We start from the raw sequence: 24,259 nt of genomic DNA, 5'->3' as shown, positions 1-24,259 counted from the left end.
ACATTTTCTTTCTTTGACATCAAAAGCACAAACAAACACAAAGTAAATGAGTGGGACTACATCAAACTAAAAACCTTCTGCATAGCAAAAGAAACAATCAGCAAAATGAAAAGGCAACCTATAGAATAGTAGAAAATATTTGCATATCATGTATATGATAAGCAGTTACTATTCAAAAACTATGAAGAACTCTACAACTCAAAAGAAAAAAAGAACAATTTAAAAATGGGCAGAATAACTTACTAGATATTTCTTCAAAGAAGACCTACAAATTGCCAACAGATATATGACAAAATGCTCAACATCACTAACCACCAGGAAAATGCAAATCAAAATCACAAGGAGAAACAATTAATTGTTGGTGTTAACAAAATGGATTCCAATAAACCATGCTAGAGCCAGAAGAGAAATAAGGAACTCGTTAAGGAAGTCAGCACCTACATTAAGAAAATTGGCTACAACTCTGACACAGTAGCATTTGTGCCAATTTTTGATTGGAATGGTTACAACATGCTGGAGCCAAGTGCTAACACGCTTTGGTTCAAGGGATGGAAAGTCACCTGTAAAGATGGTAATGCCAATGGAACCATGTCCTGGAAGTTCTGGATTGCATTCTGCTAACAACTTGTCCAATTGACAAGCCCTTCCATTTGCCCCTCCAAGATGTCTACAAAAGTGGTGGTGTTGGTACTGTCCTTATGGGCTGAGCACAGACTGGTGTTCTTAAATCTGGCATGGTGGTCACCTTTGCTCCAGTTAATGTTGCATCTGAAATAAAGTTTGTTGAAATGCATCATGAAACTTTGAATGAGGTTTCCTGGGAACAATGCAGACTTCAATGTCAAGTATGTATATGTCAAAGATGTTTGTTATGCAATGTGGCTGGTGACAGCAAAAATGACCTACCAATACAAGTGGCTGGCTTCATGGCTCAAGTGATTATCTTGATTGTCCTGAACCATCCAGGCCAAATCAGTGCTGGACATGCAGCTGTGCCAGATTGTCACACATCTCACATTGCTTGCAAGTTTGATGAGCTGATGAAGAAGATTGATCCTGGTTCTGGAAAAAAGTTGGAAGATGTCTCCAAGTTCTTGAAATCTGGTGATGCTGCCATCATTGACATAGCTCCTGGCAAACCTATCTGTATTGAGAGCTATTTTGCTGTTTGTGATATGAGACAGTTGCTATGGGTGTCATCAATGCAGTGGACAAGAAGGCAGGGGGAGCTGGCATGGTCACCAGGTCTGAAAGTTTAGAAGGCTAAATAAATATTATCCCCAATACCTGCCACCCCAGTCTTAATCAGTCTTAATCAGTGGTGGAAGAATAGTCTCAGAACTCTTTGTGTCAACTGGCCATTTAAGTTTAATAGTAAAATTATGGTTAATGATAATAATGCATCATGAAACCTTCAGAAGGAAAAGAGAATGTTTTGTGGACCTCTCTGTGTGTGTGTGTGTGTGTGTGAGTTTTAAGTTATTAGTTTTTAAAATCAGTACTTTATAATAGAAACAACTTGACCAAAAATCTGTCACAGAATTTGAGACTCATTAAAACAGAAGCTTAAGGGGAAAAAAAAAATCACAGTGAGGTATCCTTTCATACCCATTATAGTGGCATGACAAAAGATAACAAGTGTTGGTCTTGGTGCTTGACTTTTTTTTTCAATTTGACACCAAAAGCAAAAGCAACAGAACCAAAAACAAACAAGTGGGACTATATCAAATTAAAAGGCAACCATTAACAAATTAAAGGTAACCATTAACAAAATGAAAAGGCAATCTACCTAATGGGAGAAAATATTTGCAAATCATATATCTAATAAGGAATTAATATCCAAAATATATAAAGAAATAATACAACTCAGTAGAGTTGTTGGGTAGATGATCTGAATAGACATTTTTCTAAGGAAGACATATAGGTGGCCGAGAGGTACATGAGCAGGTGCTCAACATCATGAATAATTAGGAAAATGCAAGTCAAAATCACAATGAGATATCACCTCACATCTGTTAAAATTGCCATTACCAAAAAAGATAGGAAATGACAAGTGTTGGTGAGGTTGTGGAGAAAAAGGAACCCTTTGCACTGTTGGTGGAAATGTAAATTGGTTCAGCCGCTGTAGAAAAAAGTATGGAAGCTCCTCAAAAAATTGAAAATAGAATTACCATATAATCCAGTTATTCCACTTTAGGGTATTTTTTCAAAGGAAACAAAACCAGTTATTCGAAAATATCTGAACCTCCACGTTCATTGCGGCATTATGTACAATAGCTAAGACATGGAAGTACCCTAAGTGTCTATTGATGGATGAATAAAGAAAATGTAATATATATAATATAATATTATATACATACACACACAATGGAATAGTAAAGCCATATTCCATAAAAAATGATAAAAAAGAATGAAATCCTGCCACTTACAATAACATAAATGGACCTTGACAGTGTTATGCCAGGTAAAATAAGTCAGACAAAGACAAATACCATATAATCTTACTTATATATAGAATAAGAAACCTCTCTGAGCTCATAAATACAGAGAACAGATTGATGGTTGCCAGAGATAACAATTGCAGTTTGGGTGAAATGAGTGAAGGTGGTCAAAAGGTACAAACTTCCAGTTATAAAATGAATAAGTCCTGGGACATAATGTATGGCATGGTGACTATAGTTAATAATTCTGTATTGTATGGAAGTTGCTGAAGGAATAGATCTTAAAAATTCTTATGAAAAGAAAGTCAATCAGAGAAAGACAAATATTATATGATTTTACTCATATGTGGAATTTAAGAAAAACAAAGAGCAAAGGGAAAGGGAAGGCAACCAAGAAACAGACTCTTAACTACAGAGAACAAACTGATGATACCAGAGGGGAGGCGGGTGGGGGGATGAGTGAAATTGATGGGAGGAATTGAAGGAGTGCACTTTTTGTGATGAGCACGGGGTGTTATATGGAAGTGTTGATTTACCATATTGTACACCTGTAACCAATATTACAATTATGTTAACTAAATGGAATTTAAATAAAAACTTTAAAAAAGTTCTCATCACACAAAAAAAATTAACTACACGTGGTAATAGTTATTGACTACAGTTATTGTGATCATTTGGCAAAGTACATCAAATTATTATGTTGTACACCTGAAACAAACATAATGTTGTATGTCAATTTTATCTCAATTAAAAAATAAAACAAAGAAAATCCTAAATAAAAAGAGTAACAAATTAGGCAATGTGGGAGAATACATTAAGAAGGTGTAGGAAAAAAGTATTATAGCCATGTCCTAAGAAATGAAAAGTTTATTTCTGGATTATGTGATTGAATCTGTCAGCATTTTTTTTTTTTTTGTCAGCATTTTTAAACTTATTTTTTCTGTGCTTTTCTTTTCCAAAATAAATATTCACTCTTTATCTGATTTTATATTCATATTTTTGTATTCTTTTTTTTTTTTTCCTTAAAAGAGGCCTCCCTTATGTAAGTTTTGGGGTCTGCATAACCTGGCACTAGCCCTGCTTATCTGATGTGATAAAAAGTTCCCTTTGAAAAGTAAAGTGTGAGTAGTGACCAATGCTTCCATTTCCCTATAATTGTAGGAGAACAAAGAACACTTTATGCCCTTTCATTGTACTTTAAAGTGATATAATTAGTTTGATTATAATGCAGTCCTGATTGATACCAACATAAAAGTAACATGGTGTTTAACTTCTCTAAAATATCTTTATTGATTTCTAAAATTAGAAAAAAGTAACTCAAACTATTTAAAAGATTCAGATAATATAGTGGTAATATGCAAAAATAAACAAATAAAAGCTCCTCTTCCCCCCATCCCGGTCCCCTAGAGTTAACTGCTGTTTATTGTTTGGTGAGAGTTTCTTTTCACAGTTTTTCCATGTATGTATATATAAATAATATGTATACATGTTTGAATGTAAAAATACGTGGGTGGGTATATGTGTGTATATCTACCTACATCTCTCTCTCTCTCTCTCTCTCTCTATATATATATATATATATATATATATCAGCAAATATGTGTATTTATAAATCTATTTAAAAATGGGAAAAAATTACAACAAAATGAGATGATAGAATTTGTTTTTTTCCTCTTCATTTCTCTGAGCAATGTGGTATGCACCTCTTTCCATTTCAGTAAGATATATATCTACCTTATTCTTCTTAGATGTAAAATATATATCTAGAATAATTTAATTCCCTATAGATGGATCTTTAGATTATTCTCATTTTTTCCTTGTTATAAACAATGCTGCACTAAAACTCATACAAACATCTTTGTGCATATTTGTGAGGGTTTCTGGGGTCCGATTCCTAGAAATCAAATTTCTGAATTGAAGGCTATGGACTTGAATATCTCTATGGTTTATTACCAAATCATTCCTTCAGAGTGGTTGGCTTCCACATTGTTACAAACTCTTGTTAGGAATAGGGCCAGACTGTGATATGTTGTTTTCTCCAACAGGCTAAGAACGTGGTGCCCAGCATTCTTTAAGCCTTTTGTTCTATTGACAAGGAGGAGGGGAGGTTTCAGCGATGTGGAGGGAAAGGACAGAGAGGCAGGGCCCCTCAGCAGAGCTCTGTATCTTTTCCATCATGGTCCTGAGCCATTCTGGCCTGGTGTAAACTGGCAGATCCACTTAATAGATCAAAAACCCTGCAGTTAAATGGACTTACCTATCTTAAAAGGCTGTTTCATACATATCTGATGTTATACAAGCATGCTTTTGAGGGGATTTTACCTTCCATTTCCTCCTTTGTGAGAAATGATTAAATTATTCCTTTGTAACTACATTCAGTAAGCTCTCTGAGATGGGTTCTAATACACCTGATTTTCTGCAGTCCTGTATTTCCAGGGCTGCTGTCCCTAAGCAAGCTTGGCTAGCTCCCTCATTTTCTTTGCTCATCCGAGCAACCTGTGTGAAGAGCCCCTACTGCCCTTGCCATAATGTCAAGTGTTGCCTCACAGCTTTCCTTGCAGCCTCGTTTTTGCTCACAGGATGACTTTAATAATTTATGTGGTTTTTTACTTTCCCTCTGCCCTCTAATTTCTCACAGTTGGGTTCCTGGCCTGCCAGTGAGCCCTGCTCTGAACTTTCTTTTCCAAAAGGGACGCCTTGGTCTAGCACCTTGTTTAAATCCTTCCTTATTTCTTTGGATATCTTCCTGTTTCTGTCACTGGCAGTACCACAGCTAGATCTCCTATCCCCAGCTATCCATCTTTTGTAATCCAACAGTGAGAACCAAAGCAACAAGCTAATAGACCTTCATTGCCAGGCTCAGCATTTCCAGCTTTCTTTGGTAAATATAGATCAAGCACGGTAAGTGGAATTAAACACATATCCTTTTTGAAGGCAATCTTTGATCTTCAAAATTACCATATTTATTTTATCGCCCTGCTTCGCTATTGCAGTGTAGTGGGAGGAAATGTTTAAGTACTTGAGAGGCTTTTCTGCCAGAGTCAGCAGTGACTTGTCAGGCAAACAACTTCTGAGGTGCAGCTTTGATCTCGATGGCCTTCATTTGATAAGACACAAGCTTTGAAATGGGAAATTGAGAAAGACTTTAGAAAAGGTGTTTATTTCATGGCTATATATGGATCTTTACCTGCCAATAGGTACTTTTTAAAAAAGCTTCTAAACAAAGAAGATAGAGATATATCTCTTTTGAAGGGTAGAATCAGAACTGTATCAGCCAGGCTAATAGGACTGGGAAGAGGTCAAGGTTAGTGGTTGGAAATATGGCTCCTGGTCTGTGTGGTCATCAGAGCTGGGATAGATGGACAGTATGATAAATGAATCATTGACCTTGTGGTTAAATAGTCTGACCAGTGTTTTTAGATTGACAAGCTTCCCACCCAGTGTGCTATGGTTAACTCATGTGCAGAAAATGAGTTATGAGGATAGCTCACTATATTACACGGATAATAGTGAGGAGACAGGGCAGTGCCATCAATGGTTAGGGAAGGCAGCAGATACTGTGATTTGTGTTTTACAAGCGGGAAAAAGAAAGTCCTTGAATTTCCCTTTTTAAAAATAACTCCGAGACTATGAATGTTTATCTGTTTCATTAGACCATGAACTTCTTGAGAATAGGTTTTGTGTTTTTACCCCAAGCACCTAACAGTGCCCATTGAATAAATATTTGTTGAAATTATCAGCCACAAACGAATTGTAAAAGAAGAAGTTCATTCATTCATTCTGCTCAACAAACATTTTGGAGCCATTATTATGTGTTGGGTTTTGGATATTCGGATGAATAAGAAATTCCATAGTTTTACCAGGGTTCACAGTTTAGAAGAGGAAATAGGCATTGTTTCAGATGGCATAACAGAGGCTGAACAAGAGAAAAGGCAATGGCTAATGAATGAATGAATGAATGTTCATACCATAGAACATTATACAACAATGAGACTGAATGATCCAATGAAAAAGCAATGGCTAATTTTATACTGGGGGGGGGTGTGGTTAGGTAACCTGAAGTGATGCTTTAACAGGGTTTATTTTTGAAGGTTCATTTAAATATGACACACACATAGTATACATGTATGGTAAATAGCTTAGTGTGTTTTGGCAAATTGAACACATCATATAAACCAGTACTCCAGAAACATCTGTTTTCCCTCCTGTTTACTATTCCCATTTGACTCCAAACAGCATAAAATGTTTGTGCCTACAATTAGTGCCTTAAAGTCATAGAAACCATATATGTGCTCTTTTATGTGCCTGGTTTCTTCTACCAAATGTTAGGGCTGTGAGATTCATCTACATTTCCGGGTATAGATGAGGATCATTCAGTCTCATTCTTGTATAATGCTCTATAGTATGAATATTCATTCATTCATTCATTTATTCATTCAATTTTCTTACTATTTGATGGACATTTTCAGTCTTTGTTACAGATAGTGGTTATGAAATTCTAGTACATGTGCTTTAGTGAAAATATGTATGCATTTCTGTTGAGTATATACCTAAGAGTGCAATTCCTGGTTCTTATGGTATATTCAGCTTTAGTAGATACTTTCAGTTTTCCAAAGTGGTCGTCCTAACTTATACCACCAGTGGTAGTATATGAGGGTTTTGTTTGCTTCACTTCCTTGCCAACACTTGATTTTTTTTTCTTTTTATTTCAGTCATCCTATGGCTGGTCATATTCTAGGTTAGCAGAGTTTTGAAAGATGCATTGTGCATTATCAGGCACATGGAGTGGAAGAGGGTTTTCTGGGGAAGCTCAGAAAGGGTGCTCAGGAAAGGGGGGCCAATGGGAGTTTTCAGGTATGAACCTCATTTAGTTATGTAAGCTGCAGGTAAATCAAATACACAAATAATATGTCCCCAAAGTATTGTTTGTAGTAGAAATTTACAGTAAAGTTTGAAGTAGAAACAGACTTTATAGAGAGGCAATTTGCCATCAGCTGGTGAGTCAAACACAGTGTATAGGCTCTCAGCTCTGAAAGGAATAAACAAATGGCATTCCAAATGGGAGACTCTGACATGTTGGCAGCTTGTGTGTAAGTACAGGTAAAAACAATTCATAACAATAAAACAGTGATGCTCTAGTAGGTACTCCCAATGAGATGTCTTTACCTAGTGAAGTAAGGAGTGCATATCCAGCATAGTACCTCCAGGGGGCTTCTGGCATGCATCTACCTTACTACTTTGTAATATGAGTGTGTCTTCTAGTTGCCTACCATTTGAGTAATTCTTTTTATTATTCTTAGTAATAGAACCCCCAGTTTTATTTCTGGAGGAGGTGTTAGTATGCCTAATTAAAAACTGTATTTCCCAAATTCCTTGCAACTATGTTCTGATCAAGTGAAATGTAAATGTAAATATTGTATGCCACTGCTGGATATTGTCCTTAGGGAGAAAATATACCCCCCTTTCCCCCTCTATTTTCTTTCCTAGAGGCTTAAATGGGGATGTGATAACTGGGGCCTGAGCAGCCATCTTGGACCATTAGGTGGAAGCCACATACTGAAGATGGCAAAAGGCTCCTGAATGCCTGATTTCATTAAGCAGCCATACCAGTCCTAGACTTCCTACTTCTGGATTTCTTTTTCTATGAGAGAGTAATACATTTGTATCTTGTTTAAGCCAGGGTTTTTTTGTGCACACGTGCTCTCTCTCTGTTATTTGTAGCCCAATCTAACATTAAATAGAAACTGTATATCAGGAAGAGGAAAGCTCTTCCTAGAAACCAGTGTGTGGGAAGAAAGGACACGAGCTTTTTATTTTTAAAAGATTTTATTTATTTATTCATGAGAGACACACAGAGAGGGTTAGAGACATAGGCAGAAGGAGAAGCAGGCTCCCTTTGGGGAGCCTGATACGGGACTTGGTCCCAAGACCCCGGGATCACTACCTAAGCCAAAGGCAGATGCTCAACCATTGAGCCACCCAGGCGTCCCAAGGAATGAGTTTTTAAGTATAAACGCTTCCTGGTAATTCTCTATAATACCATAGACATGGAGTTTGTATGGTGTCTGATATGCTACAAATAAGCCTTTGTTGAATTAAAGTGAACTGTTGCTTAAATCAATAGAAGAAAGTAATTGTATTACTTTCCTATTGCTGCTGTAACAAATTACCACAAACGTTGTGCCTCAAAACAACTTCATTATCTTATAGTTCTGGAGGGCAGAAATCTAAAATCAGTTGCACTTGGCTAAAATCAAGGTGCTAGTAGGCCTGTGTTTCTTCTGGAGGCTGTAGGAGAGCATTCATTCCTTTGTCTTTTTCTAGCTTCTAGACTCTACTCACATTCCTTGACTCATGGCCATACATCCCTCCAACTTTGCTTCTTTCATCACATCTCCCTCTCTCACTTCTACTCTCCCTCCTCCCTCTTATTAAGGACCCTTATTATGCAGGATAAGACCCCATCCCAAGACCCTTAATTTAATCACACCTGCAAAGTAATATACTTACAAATTCCTGGAATTAGGACATGCATATCTTTTAGCAAGTCTGTATCTGGCCTACTCGTGTTATAGTCCCAGCTCATCTACAGTGTGAACTATTCTTATTTATGTGTGTCAGGTGCGAGGCAGAACAGTGTAACAGAAGGAACACTGCTTCGGAGTTAGCACACCTGAGTTCCAAATCTTTTCTTTTAAAGATTTTATTTATTTATTTGAGAGTGAGAGACAGAGATAGTGACAGAGATAGTTAGAGAGAGCATGATCAGGGAGGAGCGGGAGATGCAGGCTCCCCGCTGAGCAGGGAGCTCAACCTGCGACTTGATTCCAGGACCCTGGGGTCATGACCTGAGCAGAAGGCAGACACTTAACTGACTGAGCCACCCAAGCGCCCCTCAGAGCTGCTTCTAAGCAGCTGTAAGGCCTTGGACAAATCATTTAAATTCTCTTGGTTCGGGGGAATCCCTAGGTGGCTCAGGAGTTAAGTGCCTGCCTTTGGCCCAAGGTGTGATTCTGGAGTCCCATGTCGGGCTCCCTGCATGGAGCCTGCTTCTCCCTCTGCCTGTGTCTCTGCCTCTCTCTTTCTCTTTCTCTCTCTCTGTGTCTCTCATGAATAAATAAATATAATCTTAAAAAAATTCTCTTGGTTCTCACTTTTTAATTTATAAAATGAGTTCTAGGGATCCCTGGGTGGCGCAGCAGTTTAGCGCCTGCCTTTGGCCCAGGGCCTGATCCTGGAGACCCGGGATCGAATCCCACGTCGGGCTCCCGGTGCATGGAGCCTGCTTCTCCCTCTGCCTATGTCTCTGCCTCTCTCTCTCTCTCTCTCTCTCTGACTATCATAAATTAAAAAAAAAATTATAAAATGAGTTCTAAATTTTCCAGGGAGAGACATACTTGGTGAGCAGCACACTGTCAACCCTTCCCCCTACACCTATAACAGAGATGATTTCTCTTGTGAGCTTGTTCCTAATCTTTCAAACAGCCACTGCTAGGTAGCCAGAAGTGATTCTTAGATGAAATCTATTTTCTCTTCCTGAGCAAGATCATCTCTAAGGCCTGTGACTTAAGCTATGAAAACACAGAGCTAAAAAACTCAACAAGCATCATCATGGATCACTGAATGCCCAAAGTCAATTGATACCCTTTCTTTTGTTTATATTTTCTCCCCTTAGTTTTATCTAGAACTATTAACTTGGCTAACATTAGTATTTCCTATTTCCATGCTTCCTTTTGAAGAGAGCAGTTAGGAGCAAGAAAAGACAGAAGACCTGAAAGTTCTCCTACCTGTTTTGTCAATTAGGTATAAATGAGAGTTGCCCTCACAGAACCCCTGTCCTGTGACTACAGCAAGACCCCAGGCATGATCAGCCTGTGCTTGTGCTGGTAATTTATACTCACACCTACACCTGCATCTATACTTAAGTCTAAATCTACACTAACACATACACCTATCCTTACACTTAGACTTAACGGCTCATGTCCTTTTTCTTTACCCACTGATTCCTATACAGAGGTTGCCTCTTGCTGATATACAGAAAACACTGTAGCAAACTCTACTGTCTATTACCAGATTCACAAACCAGAAAGGATTTTCTCAAAAACAATTGGCAACCTGTCATGACTAGACATGTGAAGCATCTCACTGATTGTAGGTACAAAACATCAAAGACACATAGCTTGGGTCATGAAAAAAGCTACAAGACAGTATGTGACTCTCTTCTACTTGAAAGAGTTTAATGTTAAAAAAAAAAAGAAAACAAAAACCAAAACACTCACACACACACACACACACACACACACACACAACCCAACCCCAACCCCAAAAACCCAACAACAACACAGTGAGGTTTGCTCACCAAGAACAGAGTCAGGTGCTAGACAAACCTCAGAATAGTCAAATGATCAAATTGTCTAGAGTATGTGGTTTCTGGAATGCATGAAAAGTGAAAGGCCAATGTTCTATTAAGATTATTGTCCCTTTTCAGAATCTGCTTAGACTTGTTGAAACCTTTAACACAGGGCAGCCCTGGTGGCTCAGCAGTTTAGCGCCGCCTTCAGCCCAGGGTGTGATCGAGTCCCACGTCAGGCTCCCTGCAGGGAGCCTGCTTCTCCCTCTGCCTGTGTCTCTCTCTCTCTCTCTCTCATGTCTCTCATGAATAAATAAATAAATTTATATATATATATATATATATATATATATATATATATATATATATATATAAAAGAAAACTTTAACACTATTTTTGGTAAAATTTTCCAAAGAAGAGATAATCTTTTTGCTTATTCTAATAGTTCTTCTCATCAAAGTGGAATTTTGGATTGCTTCATTCCATAACCATAGGTCAGAGAAGAATCCTCTCTTGAGATCTGAGGTCCTCACTGGATATTCTTGGTAGAGACACAGAGAAGCACTCTGAAAGGGGCTATCTTCCCCGAAGAGCTAACACATCCCTCTCCTTACATTGAGTATTTGCCATGACTTAAGCCGGTTTTATTTTCCATACAAAACTTACTGATTTTATCTTTTTGTTTGCTTTTGGGATGGCTCTCCTGTGGGTGATGAGTGGGGCGAGATCTACATGGCAGGCTCATTTTCTTTGTCCCATAGAAGGATGTACACCAGTTTTGAATCTGAATGTTTTTAGGTAGAAACTCTCCAGCTCAACATAATGATCACTACTCCTTATCTCATGCTTGGTTCTTCAGACATCAGTTCTCTGCCTTGTGCAAGAAGACAAGTGAGTGGGAACTGTGGCTTCCGTATAGCAGGTATCTTGGGGAACCTATAACTCCATGGAGTGGGGATATCATATATACTCCAGCATGTATAATGGCAAACATTCAACAACTATGTATTCATGGGGATGGAAAGTAAGTGGTGTTATTTTTGGCTCCTTCTAATTTGTAGGTCAAAGAGGAGGCGTCTTACCCTTCTCATGCTTTTACTTTCTTACCTGTAGGAGGATTAAGTGGTTTAATGTATGTGGAGTTCAGAGGTAAATGAGCAAGGGATCTGTTAAGATTCTTTTAAGATCCCTGAGCAATACTTACCAGATGATGAGGAACTTCTTGTAGGCAAGCTTTTCAGAGAATGGAACTGCCTCTTTAGATGTGGAATAAAGCTTTATAAGTCTTAATATTGTGAGACCCCTCTCTATGAAAGATGAAGTAATGAAGAATCAGTCAGCATGGTAAGCAAAATAATGCTTCCCCAACCTCCAAAGATATCCACATCCCGATACTCCAAATCTGTGAATATGTTACCTGACATGGCAAAAGGGACTTTATAGATGTGATTACTACAGCTCCCTTGAGATGGAGAGATTATGATAGATTATCCATTTAGGGAGCCCAATCTAATCAAAAGTGTTCTTATAAAGGAAAGAGGGAAGCTGGAGAGTCAGAGTCAGGGAAGACAATGTGATGGTGAAAGCAGAGATCAGTGATGCCATTGCTGGAAAGGGCCATAAGCTGAGGGAAGCAAGCGACCTGTAAAAGCTGGAAAAGGCAAGAAATAGATCCTCCCCTAGAGCCTCCAGTGGGAATACAACCCTGTCTGCACCTGGATTTCAGGCCCATGACACACATGTCAGACTTCTGACCTTTGAAACTATAAGGTAATAAATTTGTGCCATCCTAAGACACAAAGTCGGTGGTAATTTGCTATAGCAGCAATGGGAAGCTAACGCAATAAGTAAGTCAATATTTATTGAGCATTTATTGTGAGTCAGGAACTGACCAAAACAGTGTTGGTATTGCATAGCCTTGTTTTCCCTGATTAGTTCAGTTGTTTAATATAGTGTTTCCTTGATCATCAGTGAACCTGGGAAACAGTTCAAATAAAGAATGTTGGATCCCAACCCAGCCTGTTCTGATATAGGCTCTGGAAGAGCCACAGAATTTACCAGTATGCTTTATAGTAGGAAACACTGATTCTACTAGTCTGTCCTATGCCAGGATTACCAAAACTGGGCATTGTGACCTCGCCTGCATTGTGCATAGCATGTGTTATTCAAAAAAAGAAAGGAAACATTTTTTAAAAAATTTTATTTTTTATTGGTGTTCAATTTGCCAACATATAGAATAACATCCAGTGCTCATCCCATCAAGTGCCCACCTCAGTGCCCGTCACCCAGTCACTCCCACCCCCCACCCACCTCCCCTTCCACCACCCCTAGTTCGTTTCCCAGAGTTAGGAGTCTTTCATGTTCTGTCTCCCTTTCTGATATTTCCCACTTATTTTTTTCTCCTTTCCCCTTTATTCCCTTTCACTATTTTTTATATTCCCCAAATGAATGAGACCATATAATGTTTGTCCTTCTCCAACTGACTTATTTCACTCAGCATAATACCCTCCAGTTCCATCCACATTGAAGCAAATGGTGGGTATTTGTCGTTTCTCATGGCTGAGTAATATTCCATTGTATACATAAACCACATCTTCTTTATCCATCATAAAAAAAGAAAGGAAACATTAATGATAATTGTCATCTTGGGAGTCCTGGGGACATCTTTTGAGATAACAGTATAATTAGGAATGTCAGAAAAACCAGGTGTATTAATTTTCCAGGGCCTGCCATAACAGAGTACCACACACTGGTTGGTTTACACAACAGAAATTAATTTTCTCATAGTTCTGGAGGCTAGAAACTGAGGTGAAGGTATTAGTTTCCTCTGAGGCCTCTCTCCTTGGCTTGTAGATGGTGTCTTCTGCCTGTATTTCAAATGGTCTTCCTTTTTTTTTTTTTTTTTAAGATTTTATTTATTTATTCATGAGAGACACAGGGAGAGAGGCAGAGATGCAGGCAGAGGGAGAAGCAGGCTCCCCGCAGGGAGCCCGATGCAGGACCTGATCCCAGGACCCCGGGATCACGACCTGAGCCAAAGGTAGAAGCTCAACCACTGAGCCACCCAGGTGCCCACAAAGTCTTCCTTCTGGATATGCCCATGTTCTAATCTCCTTTTATAAAGACAACAGTTGTACTGGATTAAGGTTTATCCTAAGGACCCCACTTTACTTTTTAAAAGACTTTATCTCCAAATGCAGTCCCATTCTTTTTTATGAAGACTGCAAAGAGATGAACTTGACTCAGAGATAGAAGTGTTTCTAGTTAAGAGAGGAGGTACATGATTAATGTGGTGATGAGTGTGATTCACATGGGTCACTTGCAACTTAAGTAAGCATGCATTTTCTACACTAAATTATTTTGTATAGTAAATGTACTATGTGCTTCAAGTAAATGTTTTCTGTGCTTCTAGGTTGAAGATTTCATTATAGGGGAAGTTTACACAGAACTTTGTATTAAGTGTTGAATGACTATCCCAGGAAGAAGTGGAGAGCTCTTGAAAATCTTGATGTCTTGCTTTTTCTTAGCCAATATAGCAATAGAGTAGTTTATATCTAAATGCTTGCATACATGCATGTACTTATATTTCTAACTTTAATTTTAAAAAGAGCTCGTGCCCATTTGTCTGTTTCCATTGTTTTTTTTGTTTTTGTTTTTTTTGTATTCTTGAGGATCTAGAATACAAGTATTTTCTCTTGAAACTCTTATCTTAAGGAGGAGGAAATAACTAGTCCAGTACTTAAAAGATTTTAAGCACATGTGGATTGTTTACTCCCAAGGTTTATAATTGTGACCTATTGTGTCTTGTGAGTTTAATCAGGATATCCTCACATCGCGAGGAAAGGGAAACTGGGAAATGAGGTGACTGGTAAAGGCCATTTTGTGAGCTAGAGACAGAGCCAGTATTACAGCTATTACAGCCTGTTTTTACTTTTTCCTGCTCTTTGGAAGAGTTTGAGTATGTTAGTATTATTTCTTCCTTAAATGTTTGGAAGAATTTATTTATTGGAGTAGGTATGCAGGCCTGAAGATTTCCTTGTGGTGAGGTTTTAAACCACACATTCAATTTATTTAAATATATATTTACTATTCAGATTTTCCATTTTATTTTGCTTCAGTTTTGATATTTTGCATTTTTCTAAGATTTGACCTTTTTTGATACAATTTTTGAGTATGGTTGACACACAATGTTACATTAATTTTAAGTGTACAACATAATGATTTGACAAGTTTATATATTGTGCTATGCTCACTGTGAGTGTAGCTACCATCTGTCACCATACAGTGTTATTACAAGATCATTGACTGTATTCCTTATGCTGTGTCTTTTATTCCCATGACTTATTCATTCTATAGCTGGAAGTCTATGTCTCCCACTCCCTTTCACCCATTTTGTCCATTCCCTCAACCCCCTTCCTTCTGGCAACCACTGGTTTGTTCCCTATTTATAGAAGACTTGTCCTTTTCATCCAAATTTTCAAATTCACTGTCATGAGGTTGTTCCTCACATCTTCTTATGATGTTAATGTTTGTGGGATTTATAGTGCTTTCCAGTTTTCATGCTTGATACTAATAATTTGTGCCTTGTTTCTTTGTTATTCTTGATAAGGTTGTACAAATTTTATTAAAATTTTCAAATAACTAGTTTTTGGTTTTGTTGATTTTTCTCTAGTGCATATTTATCTTTTTCTCTATTGTATGTTTATTTATATTTGTTGATCTTTGTTTTCATCTTTACTATTTTTTCTTTTATTTGATATAGGATTGATACACTTTTGTTTTTCTAGCTTTTTGAAATAGATACTTAGATTATGGATCTATTGTCTTTCTCCTTTTCTATGCATTTAAAGCTGTTTCAATCTCAGTACTGCTTCAGCTGCATCTTCTAAATTTAAGAATCATTGCCTTAGAGTCATTCTCAAGGTTATCCCTTAGATCAAGTGATTTTCAACTTGATGATTTTACTACTCCTACTCCCTACCCTCAGGAATGTTTGGCAGTGTCTGGAAACATTTTTGGTTGTCACAGCTTGGGGAGAGGAGCTACTAGCATCCAGTGAGTAGAGGCTAGGGTTGTTACTAAAAATTCTACAATATACAGGACAACCCCTCACAACAAAGAAGAATCTGTCAATAGTGCTGAGGTTGAGAAACCTTGTGGACTTAGACATATGTATTACCCTAAAATGTACCCGCACTCACCACCCATAATATCCTCCACATGGCTTGTTTCTTTACTTTTATGGGTTCCCAAGATGCTGTCCCTAATCATCCTATACATGTAGCTCTGAATCAAGCTCTATAATCTCTACTTTGTTATGTTTTCCTTCATAGAACATTATGCACATTATGCATGTTATCATATGATGTAAATATTATAAATATCACACATGACCATATATATATATAATATTTATTTCTTTTTGCTTGACTCCCCCACAAGAAAAGAAGGGTTCTGTCTACTTTGTTTATTGTCCTTTTCCCAATATCTAGAACAGTGCAGCAGAGTCGAATGAGTTAATATTTGTTGCATGATTAAATGCAGTGTTGCATTGGAATAAGTGTCATTTCCAGTTCGAGGCGCTGAAAGTACAGTGGTTAAGTAAGGCAGATGTTGTATAAGGGTAAATACAAATACAAACAGGAAAATATTGAATTTTTCCTGGTGCAAGAAGGGTGATTCTTTCTCCTCTTTCCTTAGTACATTTATTTTTGACGAAAACTGTAATTTTGAATTCTTTCTCTGTCCATTTTATAATGTGTAAACCTTTTAAAAAGCTAAGTAAGCCTCTAGCAAGTTTTGTAACCTACAAATCTTTCTCAAGGACTTTGCAGCTATCCCTTTGAAACGTAATCAAGGAAGACAGCACCTCTATTTCCCAGTCTCTGGGACTAGGTAGGAGCCCAATTTTGGTAGGTGTGTGATTCCAAGTTACTAATCTACCACTTATAAGAAATTTATATTTCCTTTGGATAAAGGCAATTAGTAAACATAGTGCCTGCCCCAATTATCAGGTGAATTTGGAACGAACTATGTATGGCAAATGGTGCTGTCAAATGCGCTCACTTGAGAACTGGTCATTGTTTAACTTGAGAACATGTATGAAATGGGCTGCAACTGCTTGACTATATAAAAGGATGAGATTTCTTTTCTACCTTGTGATCTCTTTAGTGGCTTATCTGTGATGTGCATCACATTCTGGTTTGCTACTTATTCAGTAAGGAGGCTATTTTCTTTCTCTTCTGCTTTTGTGGATAGGTTTTCTGAGTTGGCAGGAGATTTTATTTTGATTTTTTTCCCCACCCACAGTCTCTGGCTAGGCCAGGGACGTCGGTTTGTAATTTAAAAGATGCTCCACTGCATTTTTCCTTAACTAAACCAACGTCCTTCTCTCGTTTCTTTCTCTCTCCCTTGGTACCTGTTTAGGCATATCAGTGCTTCTGAATCTGAGGGAGACTCTATTTCCATCAGTTCCTTTCTCCGATACCATCTAGGGAGCTTTCATAAATGTATGTATAGTGTGTGCAGGCTCAGTTTCAAGGTAGGGAACAAAGAGTTTAACACACACATGGGCTCTCCTTCCAGTCCTCTAGCAGATTTGTTTTAGATAGCTCTTTTGTGGGAGCGGGACAGAAATCAGAGGCATTTTTATTTTTTTAGGTGATGCTGTTATCATTGGTTGGTACACTAGTCCAGTGATCCACAGGGGATTGTGCAGGTATTTCTCCTACAACCTGCTCATTTCTGAAGACTTGTCTTCTCTTCTCTCTCTCACCTAATGTGATTTGTTTAAGCAATTCTTTTTTTTTTTTTTTTAAGATTTTATTTATTTATGAGAGACACAGAAAGAGGCAGAGACTCAGGCAGAGACACAGGCAGAGAGAGGAGCAGGCTCCATGCAGGGAGCCTGATGCAGGACTCAATTCCAGGACCCCAGGATCACACCCTGAGCTGAAGGAAGGCGCCCAACTGCTGAGCCACCCATGCGTCCCTATTTAAGCAATTCTTTGGCTGAATGCTTGAGTAAGCGTCCTACAGCTGCACAGAGTTGAGGTGTAGGTGCGAGGGTCATGAGATGTGCCTTTGAACTAACTTACTCATGGGGAATGGGATGGAATGGGGATGCATGATGAGTGGATATGGCTTCAACTTACGTCTTCAAGAAGGTGAACCGCAAGTAGGCTTGCTCATTTCTTCACTTTCTTTTTCCTTCAGTCCTACCCATTTTCTCTCTTTTGTTCTCGCTTAGGTCCTCCTTACCCAAAGTCCCTGCCCTTGCCTTCAGGGTCACTCTGGCTCTTCATTCAACATAATGAAACAGCATGTTCAGACCCTTCCTAGGTCTTAGAGACATTTCAGGCATCAGCTGATTAACACTGGGGTCTCTACTCAGACTCCTGCTGACTTTCCTGTGGTAAGTCATTGGGAATAGTAGCTGCTTTAACTTCAGTTCTATCTCTCTCTGTTGACAATGCTGAAGCTAGTTTTCTCCTGAAGAACTTGATGACAAGCACACTTCTCCATTGGAATAATTCATTTATTTCTAGAAAACTTTTTGGTCTATTCTGTGTGAGGCATATGTGTTCTTCACATTCTCTGACCCTATTTCTCATGAAAAAACAAAACAGATTCTGGTTTTGTTATGCTATAGGCACATTTTTCTTTCTTCTAACCTAATTTCCATTACAAAGTATGTCTGGATTAACTGAGACTGCTTCTGCTTAGCTTTTTGGATCAAAGGGCTCCATGCTCAAATAGCGTTTCTCTCTCTGACCCTCAAATTTCTCCTCTGACAGATGTGATTGAAATTTCACCTACCATGTAAATATTCAGTATTGGAAAATATGCTTTCAGCTCTACAGGCAGAAGTGTTCCAGTAAGAGAAATTGTACCAACTTCTTGAACAGATATCTTTATTTCTATATTGGCTTTACCAATGATTTGATGGAAACACATCAGTGATTGTGATAAATTCTAAGTTTTTCAAGGTAATTTTCAAGATTATTTTCATCTTTTGTGAGTATGCTGAATATAAAGTTATTTGATATTCACCCTCTTCCTTCCTGTCTTCTTGTAATACATTTGGTTTCCAGATGTTGAAGTAAGGGAGTTTATTTTTTCTGGAAAATGAATGTGTCAGTGTGAGTTAGCATATTGAAGATCTGAAGCATGTCCCAAAATGCTGATGCAAATTTAAATCCCGGGGGCCTCTAATGCAACCTTGTGACATGCTGAGCTTGGAACTGAAAGAGAATTTGGCCCAGTGATATTGTTAAAAGCACCAAGTATTCCAAGGGATCATTGTAGATCTTTTCCCATATTTTATCCTATTACGTTTTCCTTGACAGCTTTGCCAAGTAGTTTTTTCCCCTCTTTCTCTCTTGCAAATGAAGAGAGTCACACTTAGGGAGTTTCGGTAGTTTTCACAGGGTCCCAGATATTTAGGTGCAAAGCTAGAACCCAAGACCATTGGACTTAGAAGCCCTTGCATTGTCCCACATACCATATTGCCACTGAGGAGTTGAAAGCCCTGCATGTTCAGCTACACAGTTGTACCCTACAGTGTTACTTCAGGACAAAGGTACTGTGTATGGTCTTGCTTCTTCATGGTTCATGTCTATATGCCTTTGAGGGCAGAGATCATGACATATCTAGCTTTTTCTGACTAGCTAGATGTGTCGTGAATATCTATCTATTAAGATTAACGAATGGATTAGACCTGGCCATCCTAAAACCTTTTCCAAAGAAGCTCCTTTTTAAATAATTTCTATTTCTCTTAAGCCTTCTGGTTATTAGAACCTGTGAGATTATTTGAGGATTTTTTTTCTCCTTAGCCACTTCAACATTCATAAAATGATCAGATATGTCATTTTACTTTATAGTGACAGTAGCGTGGCACCTGTCTCCTTCTTGCCATTGTCATTGACACCACCTCCATTATAGGTAGCTTCAGGGACTATCTACTTCCATTCACTCACTCTCTGTTTTACTCTGTCTCATCCATCCATCCATCCATCCATCCATCCATCCATCCATCCTTTCATTTCATCGACAAACATTTTGTAAGTACTTGCTAAAGAGACAATAAACAGATTATCACAATACAGTACGATAAATGCTTAAGAAGATTGTTTAGGGTGCTATGAGAACATAGAAAAGGTTCATTCTTACCCAATTCAGGGAGAGAGATTCAGAGAAGGCTTCTTGGAGGAGGTGTCAATCTGAGCTGAGCCTCAAAGAATCAGTTGTGTTAGAAAGGTGAAGGGGATGGAGAAGGACAAATTAAGAACCACAATGTTCCTCCCCTGATGCCTCACCTTTTTTTTCTTTTGTTTTGATTTTTCTCCAGCGGTTTGAAACATCCAGTATATTATGTAGGTTACCTGCCATATCTCCTCTCAGAATTATCCAATGACTTTCCCTCTCACTCACCTCCAATAAAATCGAAACTAATCACACTGTCTGCCCAAGCTACTGTGGTGTGGTTTCTGTTAGCCATCTGACCTCTTTTCTCCTCACTTTTCTCCTCAGTCACTCTATGTCAGCCACACTGGGCTTCTTGTTGTTTCTTGAATGCATCAGACTGCCTCCTGCCTTGGAGGCTTTGCACTCATTCTTCCCTCTGTGTGCAATGGCCTCACAGATGTCTGTATGACAGAGTAGGGCTCCCCAAGACCCTCCTTCAGGAGATCTCAGATGGAAACTGTGGAGGTCAGGGGATTCTCAGTGTGTTGGGAGATGAGTTGGGGCAAGGACTCCCCATCAGCTGACGGCCTCTCTCCTTTTGCTGTTGCTGGGGCTGGTGGTCTAGTGGGCTCTTCCTTCTTGGAGGTCATGTGGACCATAAAGTCCACCATCTGGTTGCTATAGCCAAATTCACTGTCACACCAGGAGATGATATTGGCAAAGTGGTCATTGAGAGCAATACCAGTCCCAGCATCGAAGGTGCAAGAGTAGGTGTCACTGTTAAAGTTATGGGAGGCAACTTAGTCCTCAGTGTACCCCAAGATGCCCTTGAAGGTGCTTCACCACCTTCTTGATGTCATCATATTTGGCAGCTTTATTTAGGTGGCACGCCAGATACATAACTCACACATTGGGAGTAGGTATATGGAAGGCCATGTCAGTGAGCTTTCCATTCAGCTTACAGATGACCTTGCCTAAATCCTTAGTAGTGTCAGTAGAAGCAGGGATGATATTCTGGGCATCACACCACAGCTTCCTAGAGGGGCCAGCCACAGTCTTTTAGGTGGCAGGGACTGTGGCTATGAGTCCCTCCATGATGCTGAACTTGTCATGGATGACCTTGGCCAGAGGGGCCAAGCAGTTAGTGGTGCAGAAGGCATTGCTGACAATTTTTTTTTAAAGATTTTACTTATTTATTCATGAGAGACACACAGAGAGAAGCAGAGACATAGGCAGAGGGAGAAGCAGGCTCCATGGAGGGAGCACGACATGAGACTCGATCCCAGGTCTCCAGGATCATGCCCTGGGCTGAAGGTGGCACTAAACCACTGAGTCACCTGGGCTGCCCCATTGCTGACAATCTTGAGGGAGTTGCCATACTTCTCATGGTTTATGCCCATCACAAACATGGGGGCATCAGCAGAAGGAACAGAGAAAATGACCCATTTGGCCTACCATTCAAATAAATGATCCCAGCCTTCTCTGTGGTGAAGACCCCAGTGGACTCCACAATATTCTCAGCACTGGCATCACCTCATTTGATGTTGGTGAAATCTTACTCCTGGAAGATGGAAATGGACTTTCTGTTGATGACAAGTTTCATGTTTTCAGCCTTGACCGCGTTGTGGAATTTGCTGTGAGTGGAATCATACTGCAACATGTAGACCATGTAGTTGAGGTAAATGAAGGAGTCATTGATGGCAACAATATCCACTTTGCCAGAGTTAAAAACAGCCCCAGTGAGGGCTGATGAGATGATTAGATTCCAGTATGGCCAAATCCATTTACTCCAAACTTTGCCATCTATCTTGGGGATGTGGCTGGTACTGCACCAGAAGATGCAGTTGTCTGTCCAACAGGGAGGAGCAGAGAGTCCAGACAGTCTTTTTTTTTTTTAATTTTTATTTATTTATGATAGTCGCAGAGAGAGAGAGAGAGAGAGGCAGAGACATAGGCAGAGGGAGAAGCAGGCTCCATGCACCGGGAGCCCGACGTGGGATTCGATCCCCGGTCTCCAGGATCGCGCCCTGGGCCAAAGGCAGGCGCCAAACCGCTGCGCCACCCAGGGATCCCCAGACAGTCTTAATAAATACAGGACAAATGAATAAATGGAAAGCTGGAAAAAAGGAAATACAAAATATAATATAATAATAAATATAAGGCTGTAACTTTTTACAGACTTACCTTTTCTGTAAAATTGTAAGAAAATGCCAAAACTCTAATTTGACCTGATTCATTCTGAGATCCTTGATTGCACTGCTAGAGTTGAGAATTCAACTAGTATTGCACCTCCTTCCTTAGGCTCTCTGTGAGCACTGACTTTCTAAAGGGAAGGAAACATTTCATTCTGGTTGGTGGTAATGACTAACTTTCCCTCTCTCTCCGAGATACTGTTTTGAGCCAAAAGGTCACTTCCATATTTCTTGGCAGGGCTTTTCCCTTTGACTAATATGTGGGATTCTTCTGCAGAGCTATAGATTTCCTGGTTATTGTTCACTGTCACAGTATAGATATTAGGAGATAGAGGAAGGGGATGTTGGAGTTTTTGATTAATGGCCTCTGTTTCCTTGGTGTATAAGTGACTGGACCATTTGATGCAAGAAGCTGGAGACAGGGTGGAGATGATTAAATCTGGAACTGCAACCCATGAGATTGGGAAATGTGCTGATGTTAGAAAACAGAGGGATCTTGACGACAATGAAGTGTTTGGAAAATGCACAATATACTTGAAAGATGTTTGATGTGGATTTTTTGCATAATAACATCAGTATGCTGTGGTTTTGTTAAGAAGGAAGAATGATTTGAACTCAGATTGTCATTGTTGGGAAAGTAACAAGCAAAAAGGAAGGAATAATGTGCTGTGATTTGCCTCTGGGGATCCTTGTTATCTTCAATAATAGGAACTGTTGTAGCCCCCATGGCAGGTTAATTCTTAGCACTTATCAAATGATCAGACATCCAGCAGATATATGGGGAAGAGGATAAGAACCTTAGGCCTCCTGGAAGGCAGACTTTGTGGTCATTTCTTAATCCTGGAGAGATTAACATTGAGGCTGAGATTTGCCAAGAGTTCCTTGTGCGAGCTGTACTGATTATCAGATAAACCCTCCTGGAGGAACATCTGCAGAGATCCCCTCCCTCTGGTGGTAGCAGAGGCTGTTGGAGACCAAATGCCCTGGTCCCTACCTTCATGAGACTGCCTGAAACCTCAACAGTGAGATTTACTTTTGGACCAGAAACTTGGATTTAGTAGAATACCTGTGAGTGTGCTATGATCATACTTTAGACAAGCCAGAATAGGAATATAAGCAGTCAGGTCAGGGGAGGAACAGGAATTTTAGAGATAATCCTAGAGCCATTGAGACTTCTAGGAGGTGTGAGAGGATATCTAAAGGATCCAGGACCTATGGAATTTGGGGGCAGGGAATTGTTAGGGCATTTCTACAATGGAATATGGAGAAATTTCATGGCAGAAGGGACAAATTGGAACCCATACCAACAGAGAAGGAAGGAAAAAAACATTTATGAGGCATTTATTATGTACCTGGCATTCGTCTAATGCTTATCACATGCCACTACCGCATATCATTTATATCTCACAACAATTCTATGAAAGTATTGTAATGCCTTCCTTCTGCAAGTGGCAAAACTGAGGCCTAGCAAGTGAAGCCACTTGCTCAGGGGCACACTCGAACAAATGGTCAAGCTGAGATTTAATCCTTAGTCTCCTGACTCCATATCCAGAGCCCTTAGTAAGATCTCTCTGGCCTGGGCAGGTCACCCAGTGACAAGACTTTAGTCATATTCTGGCATAGGGCCTGTGCTATGCACACTTGTTAAATGTCTGCTGCTGAATAAATACAAAACTCTACTGCCTATTGTGATGTTTCTGGATGCTATACATCATTCTGTGTCTTCTGCCTCTTTTCAGAGAACATTGGCCTCATTAATTTTCTCCACTTTCGTGGTCCTTCTTTGCTCTATGCAACTAAGAAGGAAGAGTCTTCCTCCTGTTTTCCAGGCAGTGTGGCACTAGCATACTTGGTATCTCTCTGCTAGCAAAGCTGGGGAATGGAGGAAAAGTGAAAGGGAAGAAAAGGAAAGTCTGCTCAACTATTTTCTCTCCCTGGTCCCTACTCAAAACTCTCTCTCAGATCATGGCTAGGGGTGGGGTGGGGAGGCCTCCAGAGAAACAAATCTTTCTTCTGTGTCTTTATCTTCATTTGTAAATGAATGATACAGTTTCTTTTTCATTTTTAAAAAGATTTTATTTATTTATTTA

The 24,259-nt window shown here is 39.2% G+C and overlaps 1 pseudogene; it reads left to right on the top strand.

Moving 5' to 3' along the window:
* Positions 1-351: 351 nt before the first annotated feature.
* Positions 352-1,267, top strand: LOC140636061 (elongation factor 1-alpha 1-like; annotated as a pseudogene).
* Positions 1,268-24,259: the final 22,992 nt, after the last annotated feature.

Source organism: Canis lupus, chromosome 6 (genome assembly GCF_048164855.1).
Source record: "Canis lupus baileyi chromosome 6, mCanLup2.hap1, whole genome shotgun sequence".
Classification (NCBI taxonomy): Eukaryota; Metazoa; Chordata; class Mammalia; order Carnivora; family Canidae; genus Canis; species Canis lupus.
Note: the sequence above shows the minus strand (reverse complement) of the source record. Positions and strands in the feature narration are given on the sequence as shown.